Here is a 17,017-nt window from a genome sequence, read left to right on the forward strand (position 1 = left end):
AAATATAGCTCATTATAATAAATGCTGGATATGATACTCCCACAGCCAACACCTTTTTCTTTCCAGCCAACATCTTCTTAAGCAAAAAAAAAAAAAATACTCAAAGCAATCCTATTAAAATTAGGAATGAGACAGGGCTGTCTACCATCCCCACTCCTTTTCAACAGTTCTTGAAGCACTAGCTAGATCAATAAGACAAGAAAAATAAATTAAAGGCACAGATATGCAAAGTGCACCTATTTACAGATGATATGGTATTATACCTAAGAGAACCTCAAAATCCCATCAGAAAACATCTAGAAATGATCAGCAATTTCAGCAGTGGCTGGATACAAAATAACCTTACAAAAACCAGCAGCCTTTTAGAAGGAACCAGAAATACACTGAGAGATTGTAGAAATACAACTGCCTTAAAAATATAGGAATAAATCCCTTAGCAGAGAGTTCGAGGAAGACTGTAGAAGGAAAAAGGTTCTGTGCTCATGGGTTGGTAGCATTAATATTCTACCAAAAAAATTATTGATTTGATGCAGTCACAGCAAAATCCCCACAACATCCTTCACAGAACCAAAAAAGACTTCACAATGACAAATCAATTCTGAGTAAAAAGATCAGTGCTGAAGGGATACTGCACTAAATTTCAAACTTTATTACAGAGCAATAATAGTAAATTATCATGGAAATGTAGAAACAGAAATGTAGACCACTGGAACAGGAAAAGAATAGAAGATTCAGATGGGGGTATATTACCTGGTCTTAACAATAAGATTATCCAGTAGAAATTACACATGGTTTTTAATGTATGTGTTCATGTTTTCAGAATACCACACAATTGCTTTGAACACCTAACAACTTCCTGAACACCTGATCTTTGGCTAATATGCTAGAGTCTAGAGCTGTATGTAAATACTTCACTAAGGAAAAATTCACTCAGAACCAAAAGGTCATTTGAAATAAGCTGTTTTAAGAGTAGAAATTGCCCCTTCTGTGAAAAATGACATGGGAACTGACACAGTTAGTTGACTCAGCCAATACTGATTGCAGATAAAAGGGGATAACAACACTAGTCTGCAGAGTACTGGAAAAATAAGAGTTTAAAACCAAACTATGCTGCTGTGAAATGGTGAATTATGCTGGAATGGGAAGAATATATTGTGCAGATCTCTGAACAATGCAACATTGATATTTTAAATATTTTATTTTAAAAATTATATGTCTGCAGTTGTGTATATGAGTCTGAGTGCACGTGCCTGTGGAGACCAGAAGGCTGACCCAGAACCCCTAGAGCTGGAGTTACAGGTGAATGTGAACCTTCTGGTATGGATTCTGGGAACCAAATTCAGGTCCTCTGCAAGAATAGTGTGTCTATGCCAGGCAGTGGTGGAGCATGCCTTTAATCACAGCACTCAGGAGGCAGAGACAGGCGGATCTCTGTGAGTTCAAGGCCCACCTGGGCTACAGATTGAGTTCCAGGAAAGGTGCAAAGCTACACAGAGAAACCCTGTCTTGAAAAACCAAGAGAGAGAGGGAGAGAGAGAGAGAGAGGAGAGAGAGAGAGAGAGAGGAAAAAAGAAAAAAGAAAAAAAGAAATAGTGTATCCTCTTAATTTGTAAGGTAGAATACAGCAGACTGTATAAAATAAAAAATAAATTGCAATATATTTGATATTTCTAATAGTACTGGATTATAGAAATGTACTTCTTAGACTTTCCTTGGCTACCACATGGGTCAGAATGCGGGAAATCCCTGGACTTGGGTCTGAACTATGCTTTCAGGAAAAGAAGTAGCCTCCCAGGGATGGATAACACCTATCAATTTCTCAAAATTTCCTCCAAATGATACTTTCGTTCTTTCCATAATCCCAGGGAAGAGGTAAACTACAATTTTCTTAAAAATTCAGTTCAATAATTAGGTCAATTTTCTACTGTAACACTAATCTTAAAAGGTCTTATTAATAGAAAATCCAGAGTCAGATATTGAGGTGAAAGCTCAAAGATCAGAGAAGTATAACAAGCCAGCCACTATCTTACCTCTACGAAATCCTCAGTCTCAAGAGAGAGACTTCCTGTTTACTCACACCTTACATAACTTTCTGTGCCCTGCCATCTTACTTCCTTCCTAGTGCTGGGATTAAAGGCTTGTGTGCTTCCCAAATACTTAGTAGCAAAGACAAGAGATCTCAAGTGGTGGGATTAAAGGTGAGTGCCACCAACTGTCTGGCCTTTACTTCTAATTTAGTGGCTGACTTTGTCCTCTGATCCCTAGGCAAGCTTTATTGGGGTACACAATATATCACCACATTCTACACTGTGTCTTTGCTTTTCAATCTATTCTTTTCTTTTTGAACGTTTTTTTTTTCATTATAGTTTTTGTATGTATGTGTGTTCCTGTGTATGCATGCATGTGTGTGTTATGGGTACATGTGCACACCGAGGCCAGAAGTAAACCTTGAATGTTTTCCTTGATCATTACTCAAATCATTGTTTCCAGATTGGCTAGAATGTCTGCTCAGCAACTTCCTTGCCCCACCAGCTTTCCCTTGCCCCACCCCCATCTCTTCCTCATGACCAGTGCTGGGGTTTTAGGGATGCACTACTAGACTCTACTTTTTGTGTAGGTACTAGGGATCTGAATGCGGATCTCATGCTTTCAAGGCAAATACTTAACTGCCCCATTGCCCCAGCCGCTAGTGTTTTCTTCTGTTGAAGTAAAACACACTGCTTTGTTACTCCTCAGCAGTCCTACAGTCTAGAGCTCTTACCATAAAATTGACACTACACACATGGGACAGGCTTTTAGATCTGTGAGGAAACATCTAACACACACACACACACACACACACACACACACCACACACACACACACACACATTCCTCCACAAAAGCTGTTTCATTCCCAGATGAAATAACCAATTCTGTTCAGTGAATTTGAGTTGTGAAAAGCACTTGCTGGATGTATCACTCACTGCTGCTCATGAATCTTGTCAAGTGTAGTAGTTCATGGAGATGGCATCATCTATGTTTTCAGAAGAGTCAACTGAGGTTCATAGAGACAATGGCCTCAAGGTCCCTTAGCTGTGCTAAAGCTGCAATTAGAACCCCATAGTACTCACTAGAAAGTTTCTGCTTCCCTATGGAAGCTTGACTCCTATGACTACATGCCCTCAATTTATATGTCTCTCTGGGCATCGGACTATGTAATACTTACTTACTAAAGCCTCTTGAGGGGATGACTCTTGTCTGCTTTGTCTCAGGGGGCTTTGTCAGGAATAACTGGTCCCCACATGGCAAGTTTCTCCTGGCCCTGCAGTTGGGTTCTGTGCCCTACAAATTGGATGCCAAATATAGCTGTCAGAGTTCCTGTGTTCCACCCAGCCTGTGGTTGGTATAAATCTCTCTCACCCATGTCCCACAGCCTCTTGGTCCCAAGTAAACACACAGAGGCTTATATTACTTACAAACTATATGGCCTATGGGTCAGCGTATATTAGCTAGCTGTTTCAACTTAATTCAGCCCATTCCTATTAATCTATATATTGCCACATGGCCACAGAGCTACAGTCTGCTGGTATCTTGTTGCTCCTTCAGTGGCGGGCTGACATCTCCTCTGTGTCTCCTTTCCTCTTCCTGTCTCTTTCTTGAATTTCCTGCCTGCCTATAACCTGACTTACCATAGGCCAGAGCAGCGTTTTTATTAACCAATCATAGCAACACATATTCACAGCATACAGAAAGACACCCCACAGCACCCACATCCTTGCCAGAGGCTTGTAAGGTCTGGTGTGCATTTGGAAGAAAGAGTCCATGACATTTGCTATAATGTGGTTGACAGGCAGGAAAAAACATACAGACAGCTACCATATCCTGCATGTTATGATTAGAAGTTTGAGAGCTATCACTGTGTTAGCTTTCTGTTCCTGTGACCAAATACCTGAGAAAAATCAACTCATAAGGAAGAAAGGTGAGTTTTGTCTCCCACTTTCAGAGGTAGGTTTCAGTCTGCAGTTTGTTAGCTACCCTGATTTTAGAGGCTTTGTTGAGTTGGTCCATGACAGGGAAGACCCACTAGAGAAAAGTGGTTCAGCTCAAAAAAGCTGGAGAAATAAGAGGGAGAGACAAAGCCCCCAAGGTCTTTATGTCCCCTTCAGTAACATGACCCCAGAGAACCCTTCAACTTCCTTTTACTATGTCCCATTGTCTATAGGTTCCACCACTTGCCAAAAGTGCCACAGGATGATGGCCAAGCAATGATAACATGGGGCAGTAAAGATCTAAATTACAGCAGTCATCTTTCTCTAGTGAGGGAAATTATAATACTTGAAAATCAGGCACCATTGGCAGATAACCTTATGGAGAAAACTGGAGCACAGACAATATAGTAACAAGACAGATGATGAGATGGAGAAGTGGAAGTGAGAGCATCATCCAGAGAGGTTGAGAGAGAAGAGAAGAGAAGGAAGAAAGGAGAAGGGAAGAGGAGGTCAGGAAAAACATGAGAAAACATTGGTACGCATGTGCCACTTACTAGGTGGCTCCCACATGAAGCTGAGTCCCACTGCTGGGATGTTCTAGATTGCTAAACTGATATGACTAAGATGGACATGGCCCTTCTAAATCCAAGTGTTTTCAGTGTGGTCCTATTAGCAGATGGGAACTACCAAGGGTGGTTTGATGATAGAGGCTCTTAGATCATGCATGGGAATGAGGCTTTTCACAAAGGAAGTTACTTATGGTTTCAGTTGACTAGCTGTCATCTTCTGTCATGTGAAAACACAGCATTTCTTTTATCTAAGGTTGTCACAGTAAGATACCATCTTGGAATCAGAGAGAAGACCTCCCCAACCCCATGAACCCTAATCATTAGAACCTTCTGGTATTTTGACACTGGAATTCCTAGTACTATTACAAAATAAACTTTACTGTAGCTGGAAGATTTTCTGTGTCCCTTCCGGCTAGCTCAGCCAGTAGAGCACGAAGCTCTTAATCTCAGGGTTGTGAGTTTGAGCCTCACACTGGACAACACATGTAGACGAATTTCTAAGTGATCTTATTAAATAAAGAACACGGAGCCAAATATAGCTGTGAAAGCCTTAGAGATCAGGGAAATAATGAGAGCCACCAACCACTTTACCTCACCACCTCTGTAGCTTCCAAAATGCAAGCTACTTCCTGTCTAACCTGTGCCTTTATTGCCTTGCTGTTCTGCCCTCTCATTGGCTCTTAGTTCAGCTACCTCACTTCCTTGTCACTGCCTGTCTGTATAGACCTCCAGGTCTCTATGGTTGGTACTGTTCCTTAGTATGGCATGGAATACACAGAGACCCTGCCTGCCAAGTGATCGGATTAAGGGCATGTGCTATCACTGCCTGACTTTTGTGTTTGCTATTTCTTCTGATGTCCAGGCAAATTTTATTTATTAACATACAAATAAAATATCACCACACTTTACTTCTTTATACATCATACAGTTTCAGGCATTCTGTTTGGCACAATGGTTGTAGTTAGGGTTTTCTTATTAATAAGCACTAACTAAAGCCCTTTGTAAGACCAACTTGGGATAATTAGGTGACTGACTTTAAAATAGGAATATTAGTCAAGTTCAAGTGAGGTGGAATATAGAAAGACTCCTGCTTCATGTTGAGAAATGAGCTCTGTCTTCCTTATGCCATACACAAGCAGTTGCATCAGCCATTGCCTATAATTCCTTAGGAGTCAGAACATAGGCCCAGGAAGTTCATTAGCTTTAGGCAACTTGGTATAGAAATGTCAAGATATTGAGTGCAGCATGTGTCTCTGGTCTTCAATGAGATGCTATGAGAACTCTTCAGTGAAGTTATTTGAATGCAAAACCTCTTCAGGTCAGGAAAGCTGAAACCTAGGTTCCTCTCTGAAGGCAACATCAACAGGGAAATCTTGTGAGGAGACTCTAATAGGTACTGATGTCTGGGGGCTATGTTCCCATCTGTCCAGCTTTTGAGTCCTTCAGAGAGCAGGAGGACTGAAGATTTCCCTAGTCTCCTGTGGGCTTTTCAGTGATGTGGCTACTTTTGAGTCATACATGCCCTTGTAAGTCACTCCTTACCCATACTCCTATAAGTAAAGTCATTGGCTTGCCCATTTGGACATTTGGTGAAATCGTTACATTGTTCTGTTGTTGGTGCTCTTTTCCCTAGGAAAAGTTGCACAAAATCTTTCCATGTCCCCTGTACTTTTCTTTTTAACTCCTCTTCTTCCTTTTAGCTTTCATGTATGAAAAAAAATATTAAAGTTTTGTTTTTGTGGGAGAGATTATTTCATCTAGCATAACAACCTCCATTTCTTTTATTTTCCTACAAAGGATATATTTTATTCTTAGCAGTTCAGTAAGATTTCACTGTGATAGAAACTGTATTTTCTTTTTCTTTTCATGTATTGATGGTCACCTAACAAAAGAACCCAAACCTTTTACAATAGAGATGCAAACATTATGCTTTTTTTCTCTAATTAAGAAATTCACTAAAGTTGTTTATTTTTTCATCCACTATAGTTTAGATGCTCAGTGATTAGGTGGTATAAAATTTAGGCCACGTACCTCAGATGATTGGGGGGGGGTCCAAATGGATCTGACTGGGGCTTAACTACAAGGAAAAGGCACATCCCTAAGACCCTAAGAGTATGTCTTGCCTTGAGATCAACTTAAGGGTCATTTCTATTTAGAAAGACTGCAGATAAATGCCTTAAGGTAGTATGTGATGTTAATAAAACTACACAAACTTTAAAAGGAAGAAAAATGGACTTGCATTATGGGGCTAAAGTGGGGCTTGAGCAGTCAAGATCACTGTAACAAATTGTTATATACATATAAATGCATAGCTAATGGAAACTAATATAAATGCCATAAAGAAAACATTTGGCTTAATGTTAGTCCAGTCCAGATTTCTATCCTTGTGTTCTTTAAACACATTGTCCCCCTTTCTTCTGGGGACTTCATACCCCCAGTTCTGATTATTTGGATCTCACTGTAATTACATAGGACACTTATCTTTTAGGATAAGTGAACTGATCTATGGGAAAGCATTCAAATAAAACCAAATAACTTAGGGAATATTATCTTTGTTTCTGATTATTTAACAAGGACATGGTTAAAAAAGAAACAGATAATGCTTTCCAGAAGTGAAAGTTACCAGGTGATAAAGACGAACATATTATACATTGGTGACTGATGACTCTTTGGAGTTGAGACTATAGTTTATTGAGGAAGTAACTGTTCAAATGTAGTAGCTGTCCAGTTTTAATGGGTGCTATCTTCTGACAAGCCCCATAGTTTGAACACTTGGTTCTCAGTTAGAGATGTTCCTTTGGGCAGCTGTGAAACAGTGTGATAGAGGTCTAGCTGGAGAATAGTCACTAGTGAGTGACCTTTTAGGGTTGAAGTCTGAAGTTGCTACTGGTTCTTTACTTTCTTAGTTCCTGCTTCCTTATTCTCCAAGTTTTAACAATGACCACGATGGTGGTGTGAGTGCAACTGGCCCTCTTAATCTCATAGAGAATGGCACTATTAGGAGGTGTGGCCTAATCTGTTGGAGTGGACATGACCTTGTTGGAGGAAGTGTGCCACTGTGGGGGTGGGATTTGAGGTTTCATATTCTCAGGATACTTCCCAGTGTCTCAGTTGACTTCCTGTTGCCTTCTGATCAACATGGAGCCAGCACTATGTCTGCCTGCATTCCACCATGCAACCCTCCACCCATCATGCTCTTTGCCAAGATGACAGTGGACTGAACTTCTGAACTGTAAGCTACCATCTCAATCAAATGTTTCCCTTTATAAGAGTTGCTATAGTCATGGTGTCTCTTCACAGTGACAAAAAAACCTTAATTAAGATAACCACTATATATGCTGAGACTACCATGCCTTTGTCATTAGGATGCCCTCAATATATGAGCCAAAACCAACATTTCCTCTGAAGATCTCTGGGCTTTTGTCACACCGAGGATAAAAGTAACCAATATCGAAAGTTAAAAGAGGCAATGTGTGTGGTGGTATTCCAGCTTTGGGTCTGAGCAAGTAGAAGTGAACTACAGAAGTGCTGTGGGATGTTCTGTATGTCAAATGTGTTGCTCTGATTGGTTAGTAAGTAAAATACTGATTGGCCAGTAGCCAGGCAGGAAGTATAGGCAGGACAAGGAAAGAGGAGAATTCTGGGAAGTAGAAGGCTGAGTCAGAGAGACACTGCCAGCCACCACCTTGGAAAGTGAGATATAAGGTACCGGTAAGCCACGAGCCACATGGCAACTTATAGACTAATAGAAATGGGTTATTTTAAGATATAAGAACTAGACAACAAGAAACCTGCTGCAGCCATACAGTTTGTAAGCAATATAAGTCTCTGTGTTTACTTGGTTGGATCTGAGAGGCTGTGGGACTGGCAGGTGAGAGAGATTTGTCCTGACCATGGGTCAGGCAAGACCAGGAAAACTCTAGCAACACAGAAGCAAAAAGATGTCACCTAAGATCCTGTGCATGAATGCTCATAGCAGCTGTATTCACAATAGCCCAAACATGAAAATAACTCAAACATCTTTTACTGGAGAAAATACTAACCAGAGAATAGAAATAAACTACATGGCTGTGCTGTGGGACGTCCTTCTGTATGCTGTGAATATGTGTTTCTCTCATTGACTGAAATAAAGTTGTTTTGGCCTATAGCCAGGCAGAATAAGCCTGGGCAGGGAAGTCAAATGGAGATACAAGGAGAAGAAGGGCAGAGTTGGGGCAGATGTTAGCCAGCCACTAAGGAAGCAAGGCATATTGAAAAGCAGGTTACAAGCCATGAACCACAAGGTAAAGCATAGATAAGAAATATGGATTACTTTAAAAGTAAGAGTTAGTTAGTAGTAATCCTGAGCTACTGGCCAAACATTTATAATTAATATAAGCCTCTGAGTTGTTATTTGGGAACTGGCAGGTGGGAGAGAACTGTCCATTTACACATGACACTCCAGTGTACTACTATTACATCTACAAAAAGCCTAAGAAAGCTTTTAAAAGGGGTTCTAGAACACATAAATGGAGACAAAATCAGCTTCCTAGTTGTGTTTTTCATGCAGGCTGAGGTACAGAGATGCTGCATTATGTGGGCTTGAGCTATAGCATGGCGAGTTCCTGCCAAGGTACTCAGAGGCATCTCTAAGTCATGAAGCATGCTGTGTGGCAGATTAAGCTTTTGCTCATAAGGACAGAAAGGATTAAGAAACAGTAAAACCAGATTTAGGCAGAAAAGCCTCTAAATATGTCATCACTGTGTGTTTAAAAGATGTGTGTAGGAGAAATAGAAGAGATCTCTATGAGTAAACTGGGGATGAGGTGGGGCAGTAGAGGGTAGGGGATAAAGGATGAGAACATAAGGGAATGGTATGGTTGAGCTGGAACAGGAATGGAGTGGGAGAGCAATGAAAGAGATATCAAGATAGAGGGAGACATCATGGGGATAAGGAGAAACTGGGTGCTAGAGAAGTTCCCAGGAATCCACAAGGATGACCTCAACTTAGACTACTATCAGTAGTGGAGAGGGTGCCTGAACTGGCTTAACCCAGTAATCAGATCAGTGAATACCCTGTTATCATAGAGCCTTCATCCAGTAACTGATGGAAACAGATGCAGGATTTACAGCCAAACACCAGGCTGAGCTCCAGGAGTCCAGTTGAAGAGAGGGAAGAGGGATTCTATGAGCAAGGGGCATCAAGATCATGATGGGGAAACCTACACAGACAACCAAACTAAACTAGTGGGAACTCATGAAATTTAGACCAACACCTATGGAGCCTCCACAGGACTGGACTAGGCCCTCTGCATAAGCGAGACAGTTGTGTAGCTTGATCTATTTAAGGGGCTCCCTGGCAGTAGGATCAAGATCCATCCCTGGTACATGAGCTGGCTTTTTGGAGCCCACTGCCTATGGTGGGACACCTTGCACAGCCTTGAAGCAGGGGGAGGGACTTGGACCTGCCTCTATTGAATGTACCAGGCTCTGATGACTCCTTCTTGTAGGAGGGAATGGGGGATGGGTTAGGGGGAAGGCTGGAGGGGTGAGAGGAGGGAAGAGGGGGATCTGTGATTGGTATGTAAAATGAATAAAAAATTTCTTAAGAAAAAAAGAAAAAAAGAAGAGGGAGGGAAAACTGTGGTCAGTATATAAAATAAATGAAAAAATCTAATAAAATGGATTAGCTGGTTTTGGCAAAAAAAATAGATGTGCATAGGCTTGAGAGAGAAAAGAGAAAAAGCATATATAGACTTAAATTAAATAATAAATAAAATAATAAAATAATAAATAATATAAATAATAAATAAAATAATAAAATGAAGTCCTTAGAAAGGGAAGTAAGGTAATATAAAGAAAATGAGCCATGTGAGGATGAAAAACACACAGTGAGTCTCATTTATATATGTTGTTGCATTTTCTTTGGATCTTTTGATTCTAAACTAGCTAACTGCTGAGAGATATTTGATTGTGGGGAATGCCAGGTTAAACCAACCTATGTATTAAAAAAGTATCTTAACTTCAGAATTTGAGTCTGGGAATGTGTTGCTTTGGGAAGGAGGTTCTGCTTTTGTTTCCACAGAAGGTGAGAGTCTATGGATTCATTCCAGGTTGGAAAAGATCAGGTTTGATTGAGGAAGACCCATGAAAATCCTGAGTACAGACATGGGAAAATAAACCTAAAGTAAATATAAGGCACGTGATGTGTATTTTACCTGCTCAAACAAAACAGAAGATCATCTTTAACTGGTTTGTGTACAATAAACAGTTTATATTTATATTAATACAGATATATTTGTTACCTTTAAAAGTTTATATATGTTCATAACAAGAGGACCAGACACCAATAAAAATGGATGACCTAGTAAATCCAACATTTCAGTGCACCTCTGTTACAGTTTCTCTGAACTCTGCATCCAACACAGCTTAAAGGCTGCTGGCTGAGATGTGCCAGCTACACAAAATACCCCAGTCAGGACTTGACCATAATTCTAAAATTTTCTCAGCATTCCCACAACATTACCAGTGCCCCCAATAAGCAGGAAGTAATTTAGAGAACTATGCCCAAATTCCCAAAATATTGTTTATGAATGTTTGTTTTCATTTAAGGGGGGTTGGATATAAATTGTTAATGGTCATAGTCAATCCCTTTCTAAAGAATAAAGGGGGATATGTATAGAAATAATGATAAGAAAAATGATAGAATATTATGATAAAAAGGGTAGATTATCGAATCTACTTTAATCTAAAAAACAACTGTTAATTTAAAAATATTTTACATTGATGTGGATTATAGTTTATTGATATAAATTTAAGGTCAATTTTGTTATACTGTATGTATATTTCTACTCTTGTTTAAGGTGTTATGTTTCTGAAGCTCATTTAAAAATATAATGTATAATTAAAAATACAGATTAATAGTCATCTATAATAGTCAAACTTATAGCCATATTAATTAGGTTTTCTAGGTATACAAAGATATATTTCAATTAGGTAGCTAATCTTCAAACACTTCAAAGACCTACAGAATATAGCATTTAAAATGTTTTAAGAACTTAGACTTTTCTCAACAGTGAGACATGTCTGCTCCTGGCAGAACCAATTACTTCAAGAAGGATGATGGACATCAAAGACACTTCTATTGGAGTTTGTTTTCAATGTGGCTAGGCTAGCCATTTGGTCAAGAAACTTCTCTTGTCTGTACTGCTTGACAGTCTGCTGGGATATGCAGGACCCACAGGACAGTGATTACTAAACTTTGCCCAAACAAGATGGGATGGTCTTTCAGGTTACTTCTTCACAGAAGAAACTGCCAGACATTTTGCATGACACAGAGGAAAGCAACTGGTGAACTTTGCCAATATAGGTAGGACAGTCCTTCAGATTTCCTGCTTCACTAAAAAGCCTGCCAGATATTCTAGGCTCATAGGCTAAAGATAGATGCTCCAATATTACAGAAGGACTTTGGGTGACTGTACAGGCAGCCAGATGTCACTGTCATTTCTAGAGTTTTGTAGTTGCTTGCAATGCACTTCCTGTTTACTCAGGTAATGTTATATCCTTCTAGGGTCTTTGATTTGAGTTGAAGACTACATAGTTATAATTATAGTTTTCCTTAGTTATGATAAAGGGTAAATTAGATATGAAACTTTAGGCTCACAAAGATATGATGGATGGCTGATTATTTTCTTTAATTTTGCCAAATAAAAATAGACTAGATATTGTAACTGATTCTTACTTGATAAATGTTTTTGTTGTATATAATTTTGCTATGTTAAAGTTAACACTTCTTTTTGATTAGACAGAAAGGGGGAAATGCTGTGGGATGTCCTTCTGTACACTGTGAATATGTATTTCTCTCATTGGTTAATAATAAATTTGTTCTGGCCCATAGCCAGGCAGAATAAGGCTGGGAAAGCCAAGCAGAGGTACAGGGAAAAGAAGGGCAGAGTCAGGGCAGAAGCTAGCCAGCCGCTGAGTAAGTAAGATGTGTAGAAAATGAGGTAACAAGCCATGAACCATGTGGCAATGCATAGATAAAAAATATGGGTTAATTTAAATGTAAGAGCTAGCTAGTAATAAGTTTGAGCCATTGGCCAAGCATTTACAATTAATATAAGCCTGTGAGTGGTTATTTGGGAGCTGGCAGGCAGGAGAGAATATTCTGTTTACATGTCTGTCATAGGGTTACTATTGCTGTGAAGAGACATCATGACTATGGCAACTCTTATGAAATATTTATTTGGGGTGGCTTACAAATCACAGGTTCAGTTTATTATTGTCATGGTATGACATGGCACCGTGCAGGCAAACATGATGGAGAAGTACTAGAGAGTCCTACATCTTGCAGGCAACAGGAAATGTTCTATAACACTGAGCAGTATCTTGAGCACATGTGAGACTTCAATGCCCACCTCTACACTGACACACTTCCTCTAACAAGACCACGCCTACTCTAACAAAGCCATACTCCTGGTAGTGCCACTCTCTTTGGGCCATTTTCTTTCAAACCATCACAACGTCTTATCCTGTATTATGATGTCATTCTGGGATGCCAGAATGATTAATTTGTGATAACTCATGACTCTGGAGCCTGGGAAGGCAGAGGTCAAGGTGCTTGTTATATTCTGGAAAGGGCTTTGTCATGGCAAGGTGGAAATCATCATAATGCAGAAGGTTAAAGAGATTGGAGAGGAAGACGGTATCAAACCAACTGTTAGCAACAGTATTAATCCATCCATGGGCTCTAATCTCATTGCCTAGTATTCCTTAAAAACTTAAAGCTGCTAACACTGACAATTTAATTTCATTATAACTTTTAGAAGAGGTAAATATTTAAACCATAGCCACCTTGATATATATGATACTTTAGATGTACAATACTAGAAACAAGTTGGGTGTAAGCATCTGGTCCCCAAAGGTCCAACAACAGCAGCAGCATTGCCATAACATGACTGAACTTCTATTTTATTTAACTTTCTCAAGTAGAATTTGTCCTAAGCCCAGTGACAATGCCAGAATTAGTTTTCTTGGACATAACCTCTTGGAGGATAGCTCTTCCCAGTGGTTACAACCTTTCTGAAGCCTGTGGACGAGGAAATGACATGCTTCTCAGATTGCTCTCCAAACCACACTCAGATAGACATGACACTATCCCAAGAGATTCTGAGTGGGAGTCAAGGAGCAAGGAGCCCCAGACAGTAATACACATGCTCAGTTCAGTTAAGATCGAGCACAGACAAGAATGGGAGTGTGTGGAGGAGAATTTCTTCCTCTAGTCACTTAGTGAATTACCATTTTGAATTTGGGGTTTTTCTCATGTAGTAAATTATGCTTCTCTATTCTTACTCTACAAGAGCAATGAAAGACACAGGAAATATCTTAATCAATACCACCTTCACTGTTTTTAGGAAAGGAAAGTTTCAAACACAATAACACTCTTATTTTGTGTTCTAACAATACAGTGGATGCTACCATTGAACTAAAAGGGTTTTTTTGTTTGCTTTGCTTTCTATTTTAAAAATTGCATGATTATTATTATATCAATATAAAAGCAACCCAAGATAGTACAAATAATCTTTGCTAGTTCAAATAGAATCTTTACATGCCATGTTGGCATACTCTCCAACAACCACACTGTGTGGTTTTTGAATGGCCACCATTGCCCTCTCTTGGTCTTCCTATACATGCAGGCCATCTCTTGCCAATGGCTAGTCCATCCTTCCTGTAGCACTGCGACCACACGGGTTATGGTGCTATGGTGATTCCTGGCCAACCCTGTACATTTGGAAGATTTTTCTTTTTTTCCTTGTTCTAAGTGCAACTGATTTTTTTTTTGTGCTGGAGAGGACCCACTTCCAGGGATCCAATGAATGAAATATCACCTGAAGGGAGGTCAGGTTTCTGCTGGCAGTGAGCAGCAGTACCTGGATGTAGGAAGTATGCTTGGAGAACTTCCAGTCCAGCCCAGCTCAGCTCTGGCCATGTAGATCCCTCTGAGAGCTCCCTGTGAAAGGCCTGTAGACAATCTATGTCTAGGCCAATCATCCATACATAAGAAAGAGGGAGAACTTGTTGTTGCATGTCACCAAGCTTTAAGGTTTTTGCCATACAGCAGTCAATAGATGAAAACCTGACATCTTCTCGACTCTAGCAAGAAAAGAACACTTGCAGTTTGTCCAGCGATCCATGACAAATATCTCATCAATGCATCAATGCTCACCTGTATTCACTCTCTAAGAATTCTGTGGCTGGAATATATAAATGTGTGTGTGTGTGTGTGTGTGTGTGTGTGTGTGTGTGTGTGTGTGTGTGTATGCATAAATATATATGCATGGTTTTAGAAGATTATCTGCTTAAATACATTGGAGCTCATGCAACCACTGTTACTAATAGCAACAATTAAAATAAAACAGTATATTGTCATTTATAGGAGTAGCCGTCTTGAAAAGGGGCTTCAATAATTGCATTCTAGAGTGAGACTCAACCCTGATATCTAAAGTAGGGCAGGGAGCTCAGTGTCAAAGTGACCCAAATTGACATCTCACAGCCTTTCAAGGAGGAAGGACCTGACCAGTGCAATTCCCAGATCAAATCACATACCTTAGTATCTTTGGGGGGCTAAATTTTATGAATATTTATCATCACTAGATTAATTTGAAAAATTTTCTGCTCTTAATTCTACAGCTTCATGTTCAGATTGGTCTGCCTGTGTATATGTGGGATATGTGCTCTGTTTGTGTCACGCATGTTTTAAGAAGAGTGAGCAAAAGAGAGCAACATCATTTCACAACACAGGTTAGATGCAACACAGGTTGCAGGACTGAGAGAAAGCGCATTTACGTGGGGTTCCCAAAGCATTGTGCTGCGTAAGGGAAAGCAGTGCTCATGTATCTGATGAAAGGTCTCAGACTGAGCACTGTGGATTAGTGGATGATGCTAGGGCATCGATAACCACCAACTGCTTGGAATAACCATGGCAACATGGAGTGGGGAAGTACAGTACGGTCACCCTGATTACCATGGAATTAACACAAAACCAATGTTTGTTCTTTTCCTAAATCGATGCGTTGTGATGATGATAACAGTTCTCTACTTCCCTCAGATTTTTGGTTACTACTGTACCCCAAAACAATGGGATGGAACATCTTCTCTCAGTATCTGTTTCTGTTTCTGATTTTTTTTTTGTCTCAGGAATTCAAAATAAGGCAAAGAGGAATGCCTGGCAGCTGAACTTCCATTTCTGTCCCCTCTTAAGAAAACACGAACCACATATTGATTCACTGATAACTGTCCATGTGGCACAAGGTGGGATGCTAACCTTTAAAACGATGCCTTGAAACTTCATAATTCACATGGCCAACTTGAATTACATGCTGATTGAAATCACATAATTTTGATTTCTTAAGCATCCACCATGCGTGGGCTCTGGACTCCATTGGTTGCGTCTGTGGCTTTCATGATCTGTGACATGCTGGACACGCTGCAGCCTGTGGTGTCAGTCACCTGCCTCTGTGCATTCAATGTGCACACACCTGACAAAGCCACAGCCAGCTCACGTGTCAGCAAGGAACCCGAAGTCTAGTCTGAGCCTGTCCGATTGCTGGCATTGTGAGCTGTGAGGACAGCTGGCACTCGGCTGTCCCCAAAACCCCCTTTCACAGTACCCAGGACCACACTTCCATACACGATTGAAGCAATTAGCTGCCGCACTGCTGATGTACCCCACAGAGGACTGGGGGCTCGTCTGACACATCTGGGCACTGAAAGTAATTGAAACAGCTGCTTCCGCCCATATGGCAGCGAAAGCTGGTTGTGTAGAGTCGGTTGCCTGGGCTGCGCCAACCTCAGGCAAATTAGCCGTCATTAATCCCCAGATCTGACCAGCATACACAGAGCCACTAATCAAGACAGCTGGGGGTAGGGTGGGGTGTGCCTGAAGAGAAGAGTCCTGAAGATTCCTAAATGGCATCCTAGGTTAGAAAATGAAGCACACACGCCAGCACAGATTACAACCTTCCTCTTCATGATGAAGATGGGCTGTTGTTGCTTCCTTGTTAGGAGGTTGCTAAAATAACAGCACAAACTTTCCGGGAGAGTCACGCTGCTCTATGAGTGGCTGGCATCCTGCAGATATAAATAGCTATAAATAGTTGCATGGAGAGTGGATCCAGGGTATCATGCTGTCTTGCTGTGCTGCCTGGCCCGGAAGCTTAGAGAGCTGTAGGAACGGAGGTACTTCTCTGGGATGATCAACAGCACCTGACCCAGATGGGAATGAGGGCACAGTCAGCTCCATTCCTCTTCTTCCTCTGTGCATTGCCAGCTGTGGGCAGGGTCTTCTGACCCTATGGTCACTGACCTCTCAGGGATGGGCCTTTTATTTTGAAACATCGTTTAGGTGAAGGCTAGCTGTTAGATGTTGTCTAAGAGCCTTGTTGACAGGTGAGAGGTCGCATGCCATCTGGCAGGTAAAGGGGATCTCATTCATCCCTGA

This window comes from Peromyscus maniculatus, chromosome 1, assembly GCF_049852395.1.
Source record: "Peromyscus maniculatus bairdii isolate BWxNUB_F1_BW_parent chromosome 1, HU_Pman_BW_mat_3.1, whole genome shotgun sequence".
In the NCBI taxonomy this organism is placed as follows: domain Eukaryota; kingdom Metazoa; phylum Chordata; class Mammalia; order Rodentia; family Cricetidae; genus Peromyscus; species Peromyscus maniculatus.